This window comes from Bos grunniens, chromosome 6 (genome assembly GCF_055505025.1).
Source record: "Bos grunniens cultivar Pamir isolate PY7600 chromosome 6, Bosgru_T2T1.0, whole genome shotgun sequence".
NCBI classification, from domain to species: Eukaryota; Metazoa; Chordata; class Mammalia; order Artiodactyla; family Bovidae; genus Bos; species Bos grunniens.
This window is the reverse complement of record NC_141170.1, coordinates 75,385,154-75,404,791: the sequence shown is the minus strand read 5'-3', so window position 1 is coordinate 75,404,791 and position 19,638 is coordinate 75,385,154. Positions and strand designations below refer to the sequence as shown.

The 19,638-nt window shown below is 37.4% G+C and overlaps 1 long non-coding RNA gene across 2 annotated transcripts in view; it reads left to right on the top strand.

Annotated features, from left to right (window-relative positions):
* Positions 1 to 19,638, top strand: part of LOC147370894 (uncharacterized) — a 124,842-nt gene that overhangs the window by 76,563 nt on the left and 28,641 nt on the right. Inside the window, exon 3 of one of the 2 annotated variants that reach the window (XR_015165545.1) lies at positions 2,114 to 3,960. The exons of the other annotated variant lie outside the window; for it this stretch is intronic. This is a non-coding gene — a long non-coding RNA (uncharacterized LOC147370894). Of the gene's footprint in view, positions 1 to 2,113; positions 3,961 to 19,638 lie in introns of those variants that run through there. 2 annotated transcript variants of the gene reach the window in all.

The window sequence follows — 19,638 nt, the reverse complement described above, 5'->3', positions numbered from 1 at the left end:
TTTTGACCAGTCCTGCTTCATTAACCCAATGTAGGTATTCTAGATTTTAAATAAGTATATAGACTGGAGGGACCTAAATGACAATAACAAGAGATTCATCAGAACCAACAAAATGTCCAAAGAAAGAATAGCACTTCTATTAGATAGAAGGCAAACCAAATGAGCCTCTTTCCATGACTACAAATAGTAAAGAAAAAACTCAGTTGGAACTAAATTATAAATGTGAATATAATAAAACAAGGAAACCACCACCACCAACAACAAAATCTCTAACATGGAAAAACACGTCAAAGCACATAAAAGCTTATAGATCTACCTTGTTGTATACTCACAATGCCAACGTTGGAAAGAACAGTGACAGAAAATATTTAATTTTGGATTATTTTGCTGTTGTTTTTGTTGCCCAACCTGCTTTTGAACAGCTTTCTTTTTTTCCACGTGCATTCAGCCTTAGTGCTGTTGTATATATATGTGTGGTTTGGGGTTTGTTTTTCTGTTTGTTGGTTTGGCTTTTTTTTTTTCCTTATCCCACTAATTACCAAGGACATATGAAAGCAACTTATTAAATCATTAAATGATAGCAATTGTTACTATTTATTATTATTTGTCTTCATAATATATGGATACATGTGTGAGGTGGAAAAGGAACACCATTTTAAACATGAGAAAATGCGTAAAGGTATCTAAGGTTAGGCAGGGCTAGAGTGAGAGTCCAAAGAGCGCCTTCTTTCCCTTGTCTACGACGTCTCTTTAGATTTGTTTGTTCACTCACAATCCAGAGCCAAACTCTTTGGGGACAGAGCGCCTAGGGTCCCGTTTCACCTGTCTCTCTCAGACTCTCACTGCCAAGCTGTAAGGTTAACTGGTGTGACTCAGCTGCCTGCTGTACTGCCAGTTGATCGAGTCACATGGCCAATCCCTCACAGGCAAGGAATGTCACCATTCCTAGGTTAATCACCTGTGTGTGGGCACAGCAAAAGGGCCCCAAAGGTAAAACTGCAGTCACACGGGCATAATTACTCAGCTGTTCTGTGTGTGCACTGTATAGCAAAAGACAGTGGGACACCAAAAAGCAGAACCGACGTGACACAGAAAAACAAGCACAGTGGAAAATGCATCCTCAGATGACAAAGAGAAAACGCTTGACTTGAGTCCGATTTTCAAGCAGACTACTCATCAAAAGAGGCCATATTAGTTGTTACACCGAGGCGGAATATATTTTAGTTATGGTGTGTTTGTGTAAAAAGTAGATGGTGGACTGTCTCGGATTACAACCTTGAGAATATGCTAAGCTCCTTTCTAGGGAAAAAAGGATAATGCACATGCCTTCCACAAAACAAGACATCCATAGTTGAATATAAGCTACACGGGCAACAACATATTTATCATCCCCTCCCTGCCATCCATTTGCATCTCTCCTCTTAGCTTCTTGGTGGCCTTTTGCATAATGGTGAGCAATGCATCGCTTACACATTTGAAACAGAAATATATACTTTTTTAACATGCAAGTCTAATGGTTCCATTTGACAAAAGAAACTCCAGTGATCTATATTGCCTCTTAAATTGATCCAACATATTCTAGTATTCAGGCTGAGTTGCTTGCTAATAATATCTTACCAGAAAATGGAAACACAATAGCATTAGTAAATCAAACCAAAGGTGTGATTAAATGCGGGCTGAATATCAGGCATTTGTTTCGGTTCCACCAGCCTGACTCCATCACAGCCCCACCGGGGAGGACATTGTGTCATTTGCATGCTACAGCAAGGTGCATTATACAAATCATCCTAAATTATTGACCGCTGTGAGGAAACTGGCTGCTGGAATACAGCGTTCGTACATCAGAGGCAACCCCCGCCCTGTGAGGACACGCCTTGATTTCTTATTTAAGATCATACACTTTGTTGCCTTATAGTACTTGCCCTTCTCCAAATCCAATCCTACTAACTTCCCTTAGACTTTTTGAGGTTTAGCCACCATGGCAAACTGGCAGTAACTACTTGCTTAGCAACATTTATGCTTTCTGCATCTTTCTCAACACTAGAGGCATTTCTCTATCACCCCCTTCCACAGAGTTCTGGGTTTTAAAACTAGTTTTTATTCTTATCTATAGCTTGAAATCATGCGAGATCCAGTCATCTTTTCTGTGCTTGTTATCTTGGTATGAAGGATCATCCCCCCTCTTTTCACTTTTGAGTTTTGACTGGTTGGATCAAGGATGCATCTGAATTCCGTGCTGCTGTGCTCTATGGAACCCCTCTCCATCAGTGATCTGTCCATATGCGAAGTGTCTGGACTCTCAGAAATGACACAAGAAATCCAGGTGCTGGTCTCGAAGTTTGAGAACTCATCATTTCTTTCTGTGGCAGAGTACCCTCCAATTCTTCCTGAGGATCCCTGTTTCAGAGTCTCACAGAAAGTCTGGATTCGGGGGGTAAACCATTTACTGACTGGGGTAAAATATATCTGCTTATTCATTTGTTCATCATATATATTTTGAGGTATGAAAAAATGTCCAGACATGTTTTAAGTGGCTAGTGCCAAAAGTTGATATAATTGTAATCCTATGTTTATGACCAGTTGTTACCCTGCAAACATGACCGTCTCAATTTATTTAATTATTTTAGCTAAATAATAAGATGACTAGCACTCATGCTGAACCCATCGCCTGTTTCCTTATGTCTACCAATTTGCTTGGACCTAACCCTTTTCCTTCTGCTTCCACAAGGCAATGACTGCCTACAAATTTGTATTTCCTTGCTTTTTAAAATCATTTTTAAACAAAGTATTGTTTAGTTTTGTTTTTGAATTTTGTAAAAAGAGCACCATATGCTCTTCCAGGATGTCATTTTTTTTTCACTCAGAGTTATGTTACTGAGGTTTGTTTTTCTAGCTGCACATACAGTTGATTCTCATTATTTGCCGTACTTATGTTCTGTAAAGTCACTCTGAATACTGAATTAGCCAATATTGAATGATTGCTCCTAGCAGAAATACAGAGTTAAGTTCCTAGGAGCCTTGGTTACAACATTTTTGTTAACTGATTAATATCTAATCTTGTTTTGTATGTATTTTTGTTTTATGACAGCTATTTAACATATCCTGCTGATTCTTTAACACTGACCTCAGAGCCAACAGGACCATAACTCTTGCCTGGTCAAAGCTTATATAACATATGCATTTTCTCTGTAAGTCATACGACCACCTTCTTGCACTTAGGACCATTTGCAAGAACTTTGGCAGCTATACTTAGAGGCCATTTAAACAGCAAAATCATCAAAAGATGTACAAAAGTGAGAAAAGTATGGCATGGAACAGACTGTGAAAAGGATATACATTTCCAGAATGAGAACTGAAACAAGAAGGCAGGGTATTTTGTGTATCAGGCAACTCAAATTTCTCACTGTGTGTCCAAAGGTGACCCCCAAAGTGCCACCTGTATTTGTTTTAGGGCTATACAAACAAATTTTAGCAAGGTGGGAACATGCAATTATTGAATCAGAGAATAACGAAGGTTGGCTGTGGTTATCTTTCATCCATTTTTATTGCTGTATAATACTTCGTCTTGTGAATATAACCCCATTTTAAAGAACTACCCTTTTGTTAATGAACATTTGAGATTTTAGTAAGAAATTTGTAAATAAGTTTAAAGTTTTCCTTCCTTGAACATGAATTGATCATGCTACTGAAATGATTGTGCAGTGGAAAGTGCTGTTTTCATGTAAATACAATATTCAGTACTTTTATGGCAAAACGCTGACAGCTATCTGATATCAGTCTAATTATTTACTAAATATATTTAACACTTGAATTTGTAACAAAAACAGAGATGCCTTAGACGCACTATAACTTTTATCACAATTTTTTAAGACAAGTGTGTATTCTATGTTAAAAATATGTGTGTGCACTGTGATAAACTCTGAAAACAAAATTAAAAGGATGATCATTGTCCTCCATGAATTCCAAGTCTGTGACCAGTGACATAAAATTATAAATAATAGTATAAATAGCCAAAGTAGAATAGGGACTCCAAAATTGAGTACCAAGAATGTTGATCTCTGCATCAAACTATCAGATAAAGCTTCCAGGAGGAGGTGGAGATGATGTTGATATTTGAAACATGATGATATCTACACTAGGATCCTTTCATGACACTTTTCAATGCAAAATTTGCAAAATATCTGGGCCTCATTATTTCTTGTCTTATTTGAAATACAGAGAGACTAGGTTTGGTCTTTACACATGATCTTTTCCCTCTATTTCATATAGTCTTCTCTGTTTACAGTAAATAAGGGCTTTGTATGCTATGAGCTGGTTTTAGCTGTGATATGTTTTGATGAAATAGAATTTATCCTCCACTATGGAGGACCCTGGTAGGCTGCAGTCCATGGGGTCGCTAAGAGTCGGACACGACTGAGCGAATTCACTTTCACTTTTCACTTTCATGCATTGGAGAAGGAAATGGCAACTCACCCCAGTGTTCTTGCCTGGAGACTCCCAGGGACAGGGGAGCATGGTGGGCTGCCATCTATGGGGTCGCATAGAGTCAGACACGACTGAAGTGACTTAGCAGCAGCAGCAGCATACTGCCATAATCTTTGGTTACATGTGTATTCCATTTGTGCTACTTCAGAATTTCATGTTTCAAATATGATTGGCCCCTCTTGTCTGAATAGCATCAGTTCCTCTTCACAGGTACCCAAACCTTGTCAGTATGAGCTAATGCTTTCCATGTGCAGTTCTCAAACCAACCCTTGTTAGAAAAAAATCATTCTTCACCCTCATGCTATGGCTTCCCTGGTGGCTCAGCGGTAAAGAATTTGCCTGCTAATACAGGAGACTTGGGTTTGATCCCTGGGTCAGGAAGATCCCCTGGAGAAGGGGATGGCAACCCACTCCAGCATTCTTGCCTGGGAAATCCCATGGACAGAGGAGCCTGGCAGGCTACAGTCCATGGGGTTGGGGTCGCAAAAGTCGGATGCAACTAAACAACAAAACTGTCATCCCAGACCTAATGAGTTAGAACTTCCCAGGGTGGGTTCCTATGGTCTGTGGTTAAAGAAATCTTTCAAGTAATTCCAATGCATACTAAAGTTTGAAAACAAGTGCAAAAGGGTATCTTGATTGATTTAACCTGTCCCTAAACATCAGGTTGTGTCAGGACTGTGAATTGATCAAAGAATGTTTTCTGGCTGTATCTGAAATAAGGACTTAGGGTAAGAGAGAAAGTGATCAGAAGATTCTAAGTTGTAAATCACAAGAGGTAGGGCATAAATGCATTACACGGGTTAGAATTGAGAAAGCACTTAACTAAACGAAGAAACATCCCATTGTAGCCAAACCCACGTCAGTACCTGGAAGCAGCACTTAAGTCTGTTTCTTTAGATCCACCCAAATGGATTTATAGATCCATGGCACAAGTGTCTATGCTCATTCTATATAAAATATGATCCGCCATTCAGCAATAGTGAAGTCATTGAACAACTAAAGAATCTTGGCACTCTATCCCAGACTCATTGAATGAGATCTGCTTCAAATAAAATCCCCAAATAACCAGTTGCCCATAAAGTTTTGGGAAGCATTGGTCTAATCTTTTGTGCAGTGGGACATGGTGCATATTGCTTCTTAATTTTGAGTTGATGAAAGAATGAATAAAACTGCCATAAGTCATGTGGCCTTTAGATATTAGAAACACAGTTAATAAAAGTAAGCACTTGTCTAGCACCTGTGCGCTGAGCCTCATTTACAAATGTTGTTGTTCAGTCACTGAGTCATGTCTGACTCTTTGCGGGCCCATGGACTTCAGCACACCATGTATATATACAGTGGAATATTACTCAGTCATAAAAAGAGCAAAATAATGCCATTTGCAGCAGCATGGGTGGACCTAGAAATTGTTATACCGAGTCAAGCAAGTCAGACAGAAAAAGACAAATACCATATGATACTGCTTATATGTAGAATCTAAACATGATGCAAATGAACTTATTTACAAAACAGAAATAGAGTCACAGATGTTAAAAAAAAAAGGCAAACTTATGGTTACCAGGAGGGAAAGAAGAAGAGGGAGGAGGGATAAATTGGGAAACTGGGATTGACATATACACACTACTATATATGAAATAGATAAGCAATAAGGATCTACTGTATAGTGCAGGGAATTCTACTTAATACTTTGAAGTGTCCTACACAGGAAAATAATCTACAAAAAAGAGTGGAGATATATATATATATATATATATATATATATATATATATGTACATGTATAACAGATTCACTTTGGTGTACAGCAGAAACACAATATTGTAAGTCAACTGTATGCCAATAAAAATTTAAATAAATATATAGCTAGATATGTTAGATATATTGATTCATTTAAGCCTTATAACAACCCTACAAAGTAGTTATTGCTATATCCATAGAAGTTGGGTCACTTATTCAAGGATCTTTATTTAATAAGGGAGAGAATTATGTTCTAAATTTCACTGATTTGGCCCCTTACCTTGTAATATTCCTAAGGCTCTCTCCAGTGATTCTCAAATGAACAGAGAGCTACAATGCACTTGATTAGATTAAGGAGTTGTGCTGGTTTTCTAGAAACTCATAACCAGACTATGGACAATGGGACAGATTATGTCCAACTGGAATCTTTTCCCCACAATCTTCATTATTTCTTTTAGAGAGAGACTTCTGGACTCTTAGGCTCCCTAAGTTTCCTGACAGTTAAATCTAGGATAAAGACCTGGGCCCATTATGGATCAGCTGATTCTGGGTTCTCTTGGTGTCTCCCTATCTAGAGAGAAACTTTATCTCTTTCAAATAAACCCAGAGAAAAGGGTTTGTCTCTATTTTGTAACACCCAGGGTTTTCTAGCCCTACTCAGTACAGAGGGTTAAATTCTGCATCTTAGGAAACACGTTCTTGCTGGACATCTGAACTGCCTCCTTCAATCCACCCATTGTCACCAATTAACAAAGATAGTTTGGTGTATACTTCATTTAATATAGCTGATGTCTTAGTATGTTCTGGAATCAAGCATGGATTCTTTTCCCTCTTCAAAACCATTAAGATGCACACACCAAGGGAAGCAAGACTGCCTTTTCAGAATTTTCATAGCAAAATTACTCAGTAACTATAATAGCCATAAGTATAATCTAATTAAACTGCCTCAATACAATGAAAAATTTAGACTTTTGTGACATTGTACAAGCTCTACATTGTCCATTTGGAAAAGCCTTGTTCCTCTTTTGAGATAAACTCACCTCTCCAGAAGATCCCTTTGTCCTATAGCTTTCCATGGCCTCTCCAGAGATCACTTGTTTTGGCTCATCCTCTTCTTCTCAATGACTCTTCTTGATACCTATATTATAATATTCACTCCCAGGAAAAAAGGCCGTGAGGATGGGCTACTTACTTTTCTTTGAAAATAGCTAATACAGTTATGCCTGGGCACACAGTAGATGAAATAGATATTCATTCAGTGAGTAAATGGATGAATAGCTTGGACTTGCAAGGTGAACCTATTTTGGAATTAAATGTGGATTAGTTCAATCTTTGCACACAAAATAAGAATTATCATAGAGATTCATAAAGAATAGCTACCCGGAGTTGGTTAAAAGCCCAATACCAAATTGAAATATAATTGTGTTATTTTAGAATACTTACAGAAAATATGGTGATTTATAGCCTAGAATTTTGGAACAGCATCAGACTGATAAATTTAAGCCTTTTAGCCCAATAAGCACATTCACAGGAGAGAGAATACACAGCCACAGGGACAACAATTCAATCTACCCTTGCTCTGCAGCTTGGTGGGTGTCTTTAGGGAACTTGCCTATGTGTCCAGGTAACACTTGGCCTACAGGTGGCTTGGTGGGAAGGTCCACTTGACACACTTGGAAAAAAAAACAGCTCCCAGGAGAATCTGAGTATTTTCCACAGTTTCTCCTCCTCCTTCTGATTTGTTTTGCCTTGAACTTGCACAATCAAGGGAGGGTTGGTTATGCAAATCCCTGTCTGAATTATCACAAATTTCAAATTGGAAGGATCTGAATTAATGAAGATTTTACCCAACTGCATTCCATTTCAGCTCTTCCAGATAAAATGTGCTATGGAAAATTTGGAGGCAGTCCAGAAGACAGCAACTAAAATGATGAAAGGTTTGACTAATATCCCCTCTGAGGAAAGGCTAAAAGAGTTTATTTAGCCCACAGAAAGGAAGGCTGAACAAGGAATTAATAATAGTTCTCAAGTATATGAAGAAGTGTGTGAGTGACAAGAAGCAGATTCCCTTACTTCCAATGAGTCCAGAACAAGAGGAAAATGGCTCGAGACCGGGGAAAACCATGTGTCATCCTTAGAAAGCCTTCCTGGCTTTACAAGACTCAGAACACTGGCACCTTAGGGACTGCTCCAGTGGATGTCTTATGAACAACCTAAACATTTACCTTTTTCCATGGACTCATGTTAAGTCTTGCCTGAATGCAGATGGCATAGACTAAGCGACTTCTCAGCGTCCCCTCTAACCTGGTGATTCCATTTGATGAAAGGTCATTTGCTTGAATTGATTAGAAAGTTAAAATTGCACTCCTGGATCAGTGGATTCGTACTGCAAGAGAGAACCTTTCAGTTCCGAATGGCCAGTTTGAATTTCATCCTGTTGGCAGCAACCCAGAGTTATACCACACTGCCAGCACAGCCAGGCACACTGCACTGTCCAAAGGAATAAGCTTTGTTGGCATTGCACTGAGAGTCTTCTATCTTGCCTTTGAAAAAAATGTTTCAGGCTGCATGAACAACCAAGCCACAGCATCTTTTAGATTTACCTCAGGTACTAAGACAGCAAAGCCTCTACAAAAAACCATTGTGTCAGAGGAAACAAGATGGTTGAGGCTTTAACCCCCAAGGACTCTAAAGGCTCTGAAACAAATATGATAGGACCAGAATAGGGATTTCTAGAACATTAGTGCCAAAGATATATGTGAGGGACTTGCAGTCTCCATATTGTCATCTAAAAGACAGGACAGTCACAAACAAGGGATCCTAAAGAGCTACTCCAATAAACCTAACAGTGGAAAGTCTTCCTGAGAAATTCAAGTAGTCCCTTAGACCTGAAATCAAGGTGACAGTCTGGACTCCCATCTCCCTCCCAAACCCATATCCAGTTACTCACCTAGCCCTCGACTTCTTGATTCTATGCATCTCTTGTGCATAGCCCTTTTTACATCTTTATCACTACCCTCTAATGCATCTTCTTTCCAAGTATCAACTAGACTTAAAGAAACCTCCTCACCAGTCTTCCTGCCTCTTTCAGCCCGCAAATCACTCTAGACACAATAGCCAGAATTTTTAAATTGCAGATCTAGTCATATCACTTACCTGCTTGGGGGTTCTAGTTGAGTCTCCTGCATTCCAAGATAAACGTCAGACTCCATCCCAGTGAGACATGAGAGTTTCACAGCCTAACGTCCTTGTGTGAGTGTGTGCGCTTAGTTGTATCTGACTTTTTGCATCCCCGTGGACCCCGTGCAACCCCAGTGTAGTCAGCCTGGGTCCTCTGTCCATGGGGTTTTGCAGGCAAGAATCCTGGAGTGGGTTGCCATTTCCTCCTCCTTTACTTAGCGGTATTCATATCCCCTATTGAAAAAGTAATTTCCAATTCTTTCAACAACTCATGGATTTTTAAACCTGTGTGGATTTCAACACATATTATTTCATTCATGTAAAATGTCTCTTGATTTCCCACCCTAGCTTCCTGCTACATACTTCACACAGATAATTTGTTTTCATATTTCCATTAAAGCACCACTTCCAACAGAAAAACTCCTAAATCCCTCAGGGCTATTCCAGTGCTAATATTATATACTTCTACATTCTCCTGACAGAGTTATTTTAGTGGTCACTTCTGGTTTTTTTTTTTTTTGGCTGCTCAAAATTCATGCCCTCTTTTTCTAATTTTCTTTTCTGAGTGATATGAATTCTTGGGTGGTTTGCCATCCAGAATGCCCTGCTTTCCCCTAGTGAACTGGCGAGTTGAGATAAAGCTAGTCCAACTGAGCTTGCTCTCTTGGAAACTGAGATCTTGAGTGGAGAGCCATGGGGATGGAGAATGGTTAGAGCTGATTAACACCAGCGCTGGCGACCTGACAAAACCACTGACTGGCCCCTGACGGTTATCAAGGAGTCCCTCTGGCTCCTATCCAGTTAGAAGCCTTAGTTACTCAGATTCCCTTTTAGTACTGTGAGCAACTCCACAGCCTTCACAGAAACTTTAATTAAATTAACTAGAGCTGATTTCTATTGATTACAGCCAAAGACATCCTCACATTTTCAACTCTTCTGAGACTTATCTTTTATTTGTCTCATTCACATTAGAGGCTGTTTTCTCTTAAAGGGCAGGGAGCAGGCACTTCACGTCCTTTTATACTCATCATTTAATATAATGCCTCTCTTATAATAGGTGCTCATAAATAAATGAATGAATGATTTACCTTATGGAGTGAACATGGGCAAGAATTAGTGATTAATACCAGTGTAGTGAAAAGATACTAATGTCGTTATTCTGGTTTGCATTTTTTGTCAATGATTGGAAGATTTCGATGGCATACATATCATATTTGCAATCAACATTAATTGGGAGGGATAGAAAATATATTAAATGATGAAATCAGGTCTTCAAATGATATAAGCAATTTAAAAGGATGAGTTACACATTTAAAAACAGTTTTATTCAGATATAATTCACATACCATAAAATTCATTTAAAATATATCATTCATAGGTTTATAAGGTAATCACAGTGAAGCCATTGCTAAAGTCTAACTCTAGAATATTTTCATCACTCCGAAACAAGACCTCGTACTCACTAGCAGTCACTCCCCATCCCCCACTCCAATCCTCAGCTCTAAGCAGTCACTAATTTACCATCTGGCTCCATAAATTTGTCTTTTCTGGACATCTCGTATAAATGAAATCGTACAATATACTACATGTGTAACTATCCTCTTTCATTTAGTATGATGTTTTCAGGGTTTATCCATGTTGTAGCATGTATTTATACTTCATTCCTACGTTTGCTGAGTAAATAAATATTTTACTGTGTGAATAAACCACATTCTGTATATCCATCCATCAGTAGATAAACATCAGGTTTGTTTTAATTTTTTGATAAGTATAAACAATGCTGCTGTGAACTATACAAGTGTTGTGTTGCTTTTGATTTTCTTTTGATTTGGTGTATATTAGAAGTAGAATTGCTAAGTCGTACGGTATACTTATGTTTAACTTTTAAAAACTACCAAACTCTTTGGCAAAGTGACTGCATTTCTACCAAAAATGTGCAATGCTTCCAATGTCTTAGAAAAGTATTCTGCCATTTTTTTAAATTGGGTTGTCTTTTTATTATTAAATTATAAGGGTACTTTATATTCTGGATAAAAGTCTCTTATTGGAAATATGATTTCCAAATTTTTTTTCTCCTGTTCTGTGAATTGTCTTTTCAGACTCTTAATGGTATCAGAACAAATTTTTTTTAATTCAATTTAGTTTTTATTCATTTGTGCTTTGGGTACCATGTCCAGTCCAAGGTTACAAAACCTTACTTTTAAGATTTCTTATGTGATTTTTATAGTCTTAGCCCTTATATTTAGGTTTATGATCCATTTTGAGTTAATTTTGTGTATATGATGTGAAGTATGTGTTCAATTTTATTATTTTGCATGTAGGTATCTAATTGTTTCACATCACTGAAACACTATTCTCTCTCTATTGAATTATCTTGGTACCTCTCTCAAAAATCAATCAAGCAAATGTGCATGGCTTTATTTCTGAACTCTCAATTCTATTTCATTGAACTATATATCTACCGGTATGTTAGTACTACACTAAGGTTTGAAATTGGAAAGGGTGAGTTCTTTAACTTTGGTCTTTCAAGACTGTCTGGCTCTTTCAGATGCCTTGCATTTCTATATGAATTTTAAGATCAGCTTGTAAACTTCTATAAAAATAGACAGCTGGGATTTGGACAAGTTATATTTTATATTAATATAATAAATTAGTGAAAGTGAAAGTCACTCAGTCACCTCCGATTCTTTGCGACCCCATGGACTATACAGTCTATGGAATTCTCCAGGCCAGAATACTGGAGTGGGTAGTCTTTCCCTTCTCCAGGGGATCTTCCTAACCGAGGGATCCAACCCAGGTCTCCCACATTGCAGGTGAGTTCTTTACCAGCTGAGCTACAAGGGAAACCCAAGAATACTGGAGTGGGTAGCCTATCCCTTCTCCAGGGGATCTTCCCAACCCAGGAAACCAACTGGGGTCTCCTGGATTGCAGGTGGATGCTTTACCAACTGAGCTATGAGTGAAAGTCATTCAGTCATGTCCAACTCTTTGTGACCCCTTTGACTATACAGTCCATGGAATTCTCTAAGACACAATAGTGGCTTGGGTAACCTTTCCCTTCTCCAGGGGATTTTCCCAACCCAGGGATTGAACCCAGGTCTCCCGCATTGCAGGCGGATTCTTTACCAGCTGAGCCACAAAGGGAAGCCCATAATAAATTAGGGAAGCCCATAATAAATTATAATCCATTTCAATACTTAAATGTATCATTAGTGAGTGAGGACGGGGTAACTTAAGGTCCTTGCTAGTTCTGGAATACCAGAAATCTGAAAATTAGCCATAAAAGAGAATAAATGCCCAAAACACAAGCCCAAAATATAAATGAATTAATTTAATTCTTAAGGTAAACATTTCCTTTACCCTTTTGCCAGCCCAAAACTTGAAGTCTTTTTTTTTTAATTTGCCTGTGATTCATTATTTTTATTACCATCAGACAGTAATATTTATAGCTACTGATGATAGCATTGTTAGTTCATTACTGTGACTTTAGTTAACTTAAAAGTATAATGATAATTTCTTTTAAAGAAACAAGAAAGTTTCCAATCCTCAGAGGATGGAGTCCATACTCTATTCTACTTTATAGCATTAGCATTAAGTATCCAGTAACTAACATCTAGCACTAGTAGGGGAGAAGGCAATGGCAACCCACTCCAGTGTTCTTGCCTGGAGAATCCCAGGGACAGAGGAGCCCGGTGGGCTGCTGTCCATGGGTTCGCACAGAGTTGGACATGACTGAAGCGACTTAGCAGCAGTAGCAGCAGCAGCTAGTAGACTTCAGATTTCCCAGACTAAACCTAATATATAAAAAAGTTAGTTTACAATAGCACCAAATGACATTCATTTGTTTTTTTCCCCTGTAGTTTATTGCAATGCCTCTAAACGTGTTTCTTAAGAACCTTTCCCATTCCTTTACTGACCTTTTCTGGAAAGCGCAGAAAATGCTCCCAAATGGCCATCAGGATCATCTTCTTGGTTATTAAGTATCATCTGTCACTTTCCTGTTATTCAGTTCTAGCTCTGTGGAGAGGAGTACGGGCCTTCAAATGCACAGAAATTCCAAAATAGTCTGCACAGCTCTGGGGACAGTTCTATGCCATCAATGTATAGCTCAGTTCCATTCTCAAAACTACTACACTACATTCCCTTGAGGTCTTTTGCTTCTCCACACAAATAGTCTTAATAATAGTAGGAAGGACTTTAATACTATTGCTAACAGTAATGATTTATTGATTTTATTTTCTATTAATTCCTTATTTGCATCTTTTAACTTTTTTTTTTAATCAGTTATTTTTTTTCTTATCTTTTCTCCTTGGCTTGCAGGAGTTTCTTTTACATTCAATATTAATCCTATGTTGTTTTTTGATGTTGGGAGTAATTTTCCCAGTCTACTATCTATCATCAACCTTATCAGTAGTTTCCTTAAGAAGATATTCTTTATTTTTAAGTAGTCACAATTACCTATTTTTCTTCTTATGTTTTGCTTTTGCTGTCTTGTTGGGAAGGTCTTTATCACCTCTAGAGACAAACATGTCTCCTATTTTTTATCTAAGAGCTTTATAGATTTTTCTTTCACATTTGAGTGCATAATCCACATGTGATACAGGGTAGAGGGTGTTTTTTTATATTGTGTAAGCAAGGGATCAAGGTTTCTTTTTATTTTCCATAAACTGAACCAGTTTTCCTTCCTCAATGATTTAAATCAAATTGTAATATATAAATGGTATTTATTTTAAGCTCTTTTCCCTAGATTTCTATTTTACCACAATATTTATATATTTTTATTTCCCCTCCTCTTTTTTTATGATTGCTTTACAATGTAATTTTCCAGAAAGAATTTTCTTTTATTGCTATTCTTTTTAATACAGTCTATGTAGAGCTCTCATCTTTCTTTTAAATTTGGAATAATGTTTCAGTTTTTTCAAAATAGTAAGTTGAATTTTTTAGGATTATATTAAATCAATTGATAAAATTTGGAACTGACCCTTTAGACATGAATTTCAGTCACCCAATAGCTTACACCAATCTTTCTACATGTTTTAGATTTTTTTCTTTTAGGTCAATTAATAACTTTAAATTTTTGCTTTGTAAAAGTATTTTGCATTCTTTGTCAGATTATTCTGGATATATTTCATTGGGTTTTATTAATATTTTAATGTTATATATTGAATAGTACTTTCTAGACAAATATTATTGATTAATAGGGGGCACAATTAACTTTTATAAATTGATCTTTTATCAGGTAACCTAACAGACTGCATATTGCATTTCCTACATGGATTATCTTACCTAAATCTTAAATTGTGTTTATAATTTTCTAATCTTTACATTTGTTCTTTCTCATAGTATAAATCAAGAAATCCAGTACTATGTTAACAAGAGTGGCTATAAACATTATTATTTTATTCATAAACCTAAAGAAATATGACTCAAGTTTTTCCACTAAATAAATTGTAGGTTTTAGTAATAAGGTTTTCATTAAGTTAGGGACTGGGCTTCCCTGGTGGCTCAGATGGTGAAAAATCTGCCTATAATGCAAGAGACCCAGGATGGATTCCTGGGTCAGAAAGATCCCCTGGATAAGGGAATGCCTACCCAGTCCAGTATTCTTGCCTGTGGAAGCCCATGGACAGAGGGCATGGTAGGCTACAGCCCATGGGGTTGCAACAAGTCAGACACACTCATTCTACAAGTGATTTTCTGAGTCTATGTAAAAAATAGACATTGAAATTAAATAAATGATTTTTGTACCCATTAAAATAATTGTATGATTAGTTCTTTATATGGTAAAAGACAAAATGTATTTATAAATGCTTTATTTTGTATTCTACTTATCCAACTTGAAAATCAATATTATACTAGTCTCATAAAAACTTGGGTGTCTTTCTCTCTCTCTCTCTGTTTTTAGTTTTCTGAAAGCCTTTTAGAAGACAGGAAATATCTATCTCTTGATAGTATGGGAGAACTCAGTTATGAAGCTATTTGAAACTCAGGTGTCTTTGGAGGAGAACCTGAAATTACCATTTCAATTTCTCTAATGGTCATAAGTCTACTCAGATTTTTATTCTCCTTGCTTCAATTCTGGCTTTTTTTATGGTTCTATACAAATATCTCTCTTCTTTCTAGGTTTTCAACTATTTTAGTGTAAAGCTGTTATACTAATTTTTTTATTACTGCCAAAACTTTTTTTGTTTATATATACACACAATATTTTTTTCATTCTATGTTTTGTTGATTTGTATATTTGCTTTTATATTTTTCCTAGATCATTTTTGCCAAAGATAATCTCTATCATAGGAATCCTTTCAAGAAAATTCATTTTGGAAAATATCGTTGTGTTGTTGGAGTTTACTTATCCATTCATTTATTAAATATGTGCCTTAAATGTGCTAGTCTCTTACAAGTACTCTGATATATTGGTAGCAGTGAATAAAGCGGACTAAAACCCTTACCCTCATGGAGGTTACATGTTCATGCTATTCTCTAGATCTTACTTAGATTATGATCAGCTACTCTTGTTTCTTCTTTTGTTTGATTTTTCCCAACTTTTTACATTGGATGCATATGAATATCCCTCTTTAAAATGCACTAACTTTATCACTAAGTGCTATAATAATTATGGTATGTTTTAATCTCTTTTATGATTTCTTTTTTATATACACTGTATTTTTAATCTCCAAATATGCCTAACATAAATATCCATTAATATACTATTTTATACTTTCCATGGACGGAGGAGCCTGGTGGGCTGCAGTCCATGGGGTCGAGAAGAGTCGGACGTGACTGAGTGACTCACTTTCACTTTTCACTGTCATGAAGAAATGGCAACCCACTCCAGTGTTCTTGCTTGGAGAATCCCAGGGACAGGGGAGTCTGGTGGGCTGCCATCTATGGTGTCGCACAGAGTCGGACACAACTGAAGCAACTTAGCAGCAGGAGCAGCAGCAGCATACTTTCTAATAATTATATCTTCCTCTATAGAGTCCTTTCTTCTTTGGACAATAAACTTGAATAAACTACTTACTTACATCCCTAATTGAACTACTTACATCCCTAATGTTATTTACATATTATATCTACCGGTCTATCTATTTATATATCTATATCTTTCTCCTCTAAGATTTCTCTTCTTATCCAGGTATTTTCTCCAAAAATATTCTCAGAGAGGATTATGTGGGCTAAACTTAATAAGAATGAAAATAGCTTTGCTTATGCATATTTAAATAAATTTTAGCTTATTAAAAATTTTAAGTTTAATTTTTTTTCAACAGTTTGAAGATATTACCTCATTATCTTTCCTTGTTTTGCTATTGAAAAACTTAATGTTCAATGATTTTTTTTTATCTAGAGACTTTTAGTATATTTTATTTTTGCCATTTTTTAATTCTTGGCATTCACCACAAGATGTCTATACAGAGGTTTTTTTTAAATCTAATTATTTGGCACTCTATAATCCCTTTCAAATTGAGGTCTTTCATTATCCACTAACTCTAATAAATTCTCAGGTCTCATTTCTTAAAATACATTTTCTCCTTCCTTTATGAGCTTTCTTACCTTTAAGGAATCATATAAAAAGTTAAAACTGCTAATTCTATTCTCCATATCCTCCAACTCTTTTTTTTTTTTTTCTTTTTCATCTCTCAGTTTCTTTCTGTGTTCCTGTGGTGATATCCCAAACTCTGTTTTCTAGGTCAGCAAACCCTTTTGGATGGTCCATGTTGCTATTTATCTTTTATGTTGAGTTTTTACTCTTAATTCGTATTTTTATTCTTTGTATGTGGGTGGCACTGGATTTTGTCCACCTTAGCTTGCCCTTTGCTCCTCTTATCAGTTAAAAATACTTACTATGACCTTGAGACTCTCCACATTTTTAGAATTGCTTTGTGTGTTTAGATGCTTCTCTGCTTTGTATTTGGTACTATCAGACAGCACTTCAGGGGAGGGGAGAGCAGTATTCTCGTTTCCACTCTTGTCAGGAACTAAAAATCAAGCTTATTCTTTTATATCAAGAGTAGCAAGCAGGAGGGGGTTGAGAATTCAGATGTGAACCTAGCACCATAAGCCATGGCCAGGCTGGCTCTGATTTAAGAATGTCCCATACACCACATCTTCCTCGGACCTGCCAGTACGTTGACCACGTCTGAAGAAGATTGAAGACTTGAGGAGAGTGACATAAAAATCAGGCAACAGGGAACTGAATTCCAACAAGAAATAACATTTTGGCTGAGAAACCATTATCACCTTTCAGTGATCGATATTCTTATTTATATCTACAAAGGCAGCAATTGAAAGATACAAAGAAAATATTCTCTGCTCTCACCTAGACAGTCACCCTGGAGGGTTTCAGAAGGCACATGGATTGATCCTTAGCAACTGGAAGCCTTCGGAGCTTGCTCTCTTCTTTCTTCTATCTCCTTTCTTCTCCTTGCCCTTATTTGCACACACACACACACACACACACACACAGAGCCTACTTCTTTATTGCTCCTTGAATTGCACATTACTTGCAAACTGATTCCTCATGAATAGGTTGTCACTACTGATTTTGCATTTTCTCCACATTTTCTGCCAACTATTATGAAGAGCATCTTACTATGTAATTCAAAAGGATATATAGTACATATAGTGGGTTGCCATGCCCTCCAGGGGATCTTCCCAACCCAGGTATCGAACCCAGGTGTTCTGCATTGCAGGTGGATTCTTCACCTACTGAGCCACCAGGGAAGCCCAAGAGTACTGGAGTGGGTAGCCTATCCTTTCTGCAGGAGATCCTACCAACTCAGGAAACAAACCAGTGTCTCCTGCATTGCAGGTGGATTCTTTACTAGCTGAGCTACCAGGGAAGCCCAGAGTAATATGTATTTATTATATGATAATAAAATATCAAATAATAGTATTAACATAACATGGTAGACTATAATTGAGTATATATTATATACTTGCATATATAACATATTAGCATATTGTATATTATAATAATAAAAATTATCATTTTCTATTATCAGATCAGATCAGTCGTTCAGTCATGTCTGACTCTTTGCGACCCCATGAATCACAGCACGCCAGGCCTTCCTGTCTATCACCAACTCCCGGAGTTCACCCAGACTCACGTCCATCAAGTCAGTGATGCCGTCCAGCCATCTCATCCTCTGTCGTCCCCTTCTCCTCTTGCCCCCAGTCCCTCCCAGCATCAGAGTCTTTTCCAATGAGTCAACTCTTCGCATGAGGTGGCCAAAGTACTGGAGTTTCAGCTTTAGCATCATTCCTTCCAAAGAAATCTCAGGGCTGATCTCCTTCAGAATGGACTGGTTGGATCTCCTTGCAGTCCAAGTACTCTCAAGAGTCTTCTCCAACACCACAGTTCAAAAGCATCAGTTCTTGGGCGCTCAGCCTTCTTCACAGTCCAACTCTCACATCCATACATGACCACAGGAAAAACCATAGCCTTGACTAGACGAACCCTTGTTGGAAAAGTAATATCTCTGCTTTTGAATATGCTATCTAGGTTGGACATAACTTTCCTTCCAAGGAGTAAGCGTCTTTTAATTTCATGGCTGCAGTCACCATCTGCAGTGATTTTGGAGCCCAAAAAAATAAAGTCTGACACTGTTTCCACTGTTTCCCCATCTATTTCCCATGAAGTGGTGGGAGCGGATGCCGTGATCTTCGATTTCTGAATGTTGAGCTTCAAGCCAAGTTTTTCACTCTCCACTTTCACTTTCATCAAGAGGCTTTTGAGTTCCTCTTCACTTTCTTCCATAAGGGTGGTGTCATCTGCATATTTGAGGGTATTGATAGTTCTCCCGGCAATCTTGATTCCAGCTTGTGTTTCTTCCAGTCCAGCGTTTCTCATGATGTACTCTGCATATAAATTAAATAAGCAGGGTGATAATATACAGCCTTGACGTACTCCTTTTCCTATTTGGAACTAGTCTGTTGTTCCATGTCCAGTTCTAACTGTTGCTTCCTGACCTGCATACAATTTTCTCAAGAGGCAGATCGGGTGGTCTGGTATTCCCATATCTTTCAGAATTTTCCACAGTTTATTGTGATCCACACACTCAAAGGCTTTGGCATAGTCAATAAAGCAGAAATAGATGTTTTTCTGGAACTCTCTTGCTTTTTCCATGATCCAGCGGATGTTAGCAATTTGATCTCTGGTTCCTCTGCCTTTTCTAAAACCAGCTTGAACATCAGGAAGTTCATGGTTCACATATTGCTGAAGCCAGGCTTGGAGA